The 5,209-nt window shown below is 35.7% G+C and overlaps 1 protein-coding gene across 44 annotated transcripts in view; it reads left to right on the top strand.

Moving 5' to 3' along the window:
• Positions 1–5,209, top strand: part of LOC106869507 (troponin T, skeletal muscle) — a 92,086-nt gene that overhangs the window by 31,947 nt on the left and 54,930 nt on the right. The gene's annotated exons all lie outside the window — the stretch shown is intronic.

Here is a 5,209-nt window from a genome sequence, read left to right as displayed (position 1 = left end):
ACAGGATATCCGAGTGAGAGGTCAGTGGTATACTTTCCGTTAGGTGTACAGGGTTCAGATACTGCCAACGCATTTAGCTCTCACCTGCGGACGTCTCCGGGGTTTACAAAGGTACTACAGAGTAAAATATCTCTCCGCCCCCTTAAAGAGTGCCAATGCTATAGAATTTGGTGAATTGTACGGTGAAACCTAGCATCGATTTAAATCCTCATGGCTATCTGCAGCAGACTAGGGTCCTGTCCAGAAGAGTACTTGTCTCTCGTTCACAGAAATAAGCGGCATATGAAGTTCAGAAAAAAAAAAACAAAAAAACAAAAAAAAAACGATTGTATAATTGTGTATTGGAATTATCATTGGGATGTACACAGCAGTGTAATTTAATTGTTTCAAAATCGATAAAATCGGTTGAAGCATCCCATTCTTTATTTTTTTATATTCTATTTTTTTTTGTTCTTAATATAATGGTAGCATTGCCTTAAGCCCATAGCTGCAAATGTTTCCAAGTGGATCTTGTCGAAGAAAAATGAAAGTGAAGTTGGGACGTAATAGCTTCCTTTACGTTTAACAGGTGTCTCAGACACCTAAAATACTTTGGCTCCGGAATACCTTGACCACTGAGGAAGTTGCAGGTTAAAAGAGTATCCAAGAGTCATGACCTAGATGCAGTCTGGGTCTTGAGAGGGTCAGGAGTTAAGGGTTGAAACTCTTGTATAAAGGTGGGGAGGGGGGGCCTTTACTTTGAAGAACTTCTGCTGTTCAGTTCTTTCTGGAGTTTCTCACTACCAGACTGAAGACTGCCCATAGCTTCTACATGCTGTCATTGAATCGAGCTCAGAGCAGTTGCTTATGATAAATATGGTTAATGTTCAGTTTAAACGTTTATAGATCAGTCGTGGCGTATGAACACAATCCAGTAGAAAGAAAGAAAAAAAAACCAAATCCTCCTCTGCCTCAGATCATTAATGGTAGTTATCAACTTTTCGCTTATTTAAAGAATTTATTATGACAATGAAGGTGTAATTTAAGTTATAAAATTTCACTTATCTAATAAATATCTAAATGACTCGTACTAAGACGTCTGATTCTAATTCAAGCAGAGAATAAACAATAATATCTATGCTACGTATCCACAGTCAGTCATTGTAATTTTTTCCTTTTTCATTGTATTATCTTGAAGCCATAGAGTATTGGTTATGGTCTCGAATATAGCTTGCTTTGTCAATAACTTCCAGTTAATTTGATAGCTGCTTAATCTGCAGTATATTAACTATTAAATCTTAGCTAATTGCTTTATGCCGAGTTTAGTAATATTTCAGTCATCTAATTTCAACCGATAGACTTAAATATTGCTTAATCAGTATTTAGCCAGTGGATACCAGCTAATTGATTTCAGTGGAACTAAATCAATAGTGTGTTAGCTATCGGATCTGAAGCAAATTAGGGTATTAGATTCCAGACACTGCTTCACCGTCTGGACTGCAGTGAACAATTGATTGTCTTGCTGGAAACTTGTAAGTAACGGCGCTATAGTTAATCAAAGACGATATAAAATGCACAAGTAAATATATTTGTAAAATCTATAACGAATTTGTTGTAGGTAGTAAATCTTGAAGAAATGAATTTTAGTCAAAGTTTGAATATACAGCTTGCCTTGTTAATAACTTCTAGTGAGTTGATTATTATTTCATTGACTGTGTTTTTAGCTGTTAAATCCTAGCTAACTACACTTAACTAACTTGAGTGTGGCTCAAACAGAAGTGCTTTCGTTGGTGAATTATAACCAATTGACTCGAGTGCAATTTAATCAGAAATGTACCTCAGCTAAATAGTTTTAAGAGCTTATTTATTAATGTATGTTTGTCAACTAGTTGGGGTACATACAGTTTAAGTATTAATGTATCCCATTCAACTTGTTCGAGTGCAGCTTAATCAGTAATGTAAGTCTGCCAATTGGATTGAGTGTAACTAAAACATTAATGTTGTTTTAGTAACTAAAATATTAATGTTTTAGTTAAGTGGTTCAAAAGAAAAAGAAAAAGAAAATAAAGAAAAATGAGTGCACCTTAATCAGCGATGTCTCTAATTTAATTGATATGAGTAAAAATTTATCAGTAATGCATTGAAGCCAGTTGATTTGAGTGCAGCTTAATCAACATCAATGACATATCATCTCAGTCAACTGGGTGTGAGCTTAATCATGATTGTTTTTCAGCCAATTGGTTGGAGTGCAGTTTAATCAGTAATCAATTGTTTTGCTTTTAGTTTATTCGGTAGTGTTTAAAGCCATCAAGTGGCCATCAAGTGACAGCTAAATTGGCTTCTGTTGATTGAGTCTTTTCATGACAGGAAACACGCAACTCTCAATTACAGAGAAAAATGTGTCTTTGATTCGTTATCATTACAGACAATTCGCTTAAAAAAAAAAGTCAGAATTTATTCCTTGTTTATAGATTTTTGTTTTTGATATTGGGCGGCAGAAGCAAAAGCAGAAAGTCTAATTATTCTTCAAAGATTTGTTTCTAAACTAAAGTCGCTAACAGGTGTGTAATGCAACTGAGGAAAGTTTTCAAAGAAACATCAAGAATAGCGGAAGACAAATTAATGATTGTCTTTAATCTAAACAAGAGAAAGAGAGAGAGGGAAAAAATATAATAATATTGTTAAAACACATGTTATATTGTGACCAGACTGGTTAACAAACAAACAAACAGCAAAGGACGCTAAATACAAAGCGAAGTTAACTAAACTGAAATGGTGACTGCGTTTACAATTTGTTTTGTGTTCTCTATAAAACACAGAATTCATGTTCAATATACATTTTTCTTTCTCTCCGTGTCATTCAGTATCAAATACAACTTTGATCAGAATCATTTCAACCGTGACTATCTCCTTTTTTTGTTGTTGCTGCAATTACATTTTATCTAAGACTACTTTACACAATATGTCCTTTCTTTTTACACGTTTTAGTTGGGAGAAAGTAATTTGAGGGAAATTTAGTTACTATTTCTAGGAGTTCGAGGACCTATTATAAGTTACTCTATTTTATTGTAAGTTAATGTATAGCAGATCAAGAACTAAGCTCCCCATGAGAAAGACACAAATGGCACAACTCTCTCCTCACACATCCCACGTGTCTCCTCTTGTTCTGAGACAAAGTGGAAGAAGCAGAACAAGAGGAAACACGCAGGATAAAGAATCGCTGAAGAGACCACGAAATGTGTGATGAAAGAGCTTTGACAAAGAAACTAATATTATAATAATAAAGCTGAGATACAACATTCACCCTACAATAAAATATAGATACATCCATTCTTGGCTAATGAAATAGAGGTAACTGTAATAGAGGACGTGATTATGATACGTTAAGGGTAATTCTGATATTTATGGAGTTTGGAGGTGACTGTGATAGCAGTGGTAACTGTGCTAGTTGGGTGATATAATACGGAAGTAACTGAGATAAATAATCCAGGTGCGTTATATCGGTGATAATTGTGATAGGAGGGGTATGTGACACGGAGCTAACTGGTAGTTGGGATACGAGTTAGTGGTACCATATGAAATATGGAGGTAATTATGGTGGAGGAGGTACGTATTAGAGGTAGTAATTATAACGGAGGTGTGAGATAGTGGTGAATGTGTAGTAGAGGTATGTGGCATGAAGGTACCTGTAATTAGGGAGGCGTGGGGTATGAAAGTACCTGGGATAGTGGAGGCGTGTGATATGTAGGTACATGTGGTAAATGTAATAAAAATATGCGATATGGAGGTAATTGTAACGTGGAGGTATTTGATATAAAGATAACAGCAGTAGTCGAGGTAAGAGAATAATTTTAATACCTGAGTTATGAGATATGGAGGGATCAAATAGTGGCCGTAATTTTGATTGTAGTGATATGAAATAGTGGTAATTGTTTGTGGAGGTAACTTTTAATTGTAACAGCAGACACATTTATTATTTCTTTATTTAACAGCCGACACAGTTATGTCGAAATTCATAGACTAACATCTTTTATTCAATTTGTTATTCATAAATTGGGTGGAAAATGTTTCAAATCTATCTGGCACAACCACAGTTATATGAGAGTGCAGAGAGCATTAATATATTATAACCAACAATATAGAAAAGACTAATTCAAATAACCAGCCCTGAACCTCATAAAAATAGTGCAAATATCACGAGTAAATATTCCTTTCTACATAAGGCTCAAGGCCTGAAAATTTGAGGAGTTGGCTAGTCGGTTACATCGATCCTTAGTGTCGAATCGATAATAACTTTATCGATCCCGAAAGGATGCTAGGTAAAGTCGACCTCATCGGCATTTGAATCCGAAACGTAAAGAGCCGGAAAAAAGCATTTTGTCCGTCATGCTAACGATTCTGACAGCTCGCCGCCATATTACGAGTAAACGACAAGTTAAATTATCACAGTACAGGCATAGTTAACAAACTGGAAGATTGCCGAAATGCAAAGAAAAACCGTTCACAGTTCATAGCTTGTCACAGGAACCCGATCTAAGAAGAATGAAAAGGAAAGGCGACTGGTTTTGAACTCAAAACGAAAAGGAAAGCAATGAAATATTGCAAAGCAATTGACATGATTCTCTACTATCTCTGCCAACTCATCACACATTGCCAGTTCTGTAATGACTATAACAACCACAATCATTTGTGGGAAGATACAGAAACAGAAATAGTTCATCTGTGTATCTACACACATAGATTTGGTTATTTATACATTTGCAAGTAAACTCTTTTTTTGTCTCTCATTGTCTCCGTCTGTTTATCTTTCTGTCTATCAGTCTGTCTGTCTCTCTTTCTGTCTCCCCACCCCCCACGCACGTGCGCGCACATTAAAGTAGACAGACCGACACTTAATTAAGAACGTATGAAATATCTGTAGGAAATAGTGATATATATATAAGGAAAAAAGAAGCTTGAAACCAGGAAAACACACACACACACACACACACACACACACACACACACACACACACACACACACACACACACACACACACACACACACACACACACACACACACACAGAGCTATAGATGTACATGCATATATATACACACACACTCACGCACACACATATATACATATCTATCTATCTATCTATCTATCTATAGATTGATAGATATAGATATACATACGTACATGCACACACACACACACACACATACACACACGCACATGCACACACACA

Source organism: Octopus bimaculoides, chromosome 7, assembly GCF_001194135.2.
Source record: "Octopus bimaculoides isolate UCB-OBI-ISO-001 chromosome 7, ASM119413v2, whole genome shotgun sequence".
Classification (NCBI taxonomy): domain Eukaryota; kingdom Metazoa; phylum Mollusca; class Cephalopoda; order Octopoda; family Octopodidae; genus Octopus; species Octopus bimaculoides.
This window is presented reverse-complemented; position numbering and strand designations above follow the sequence as displayed.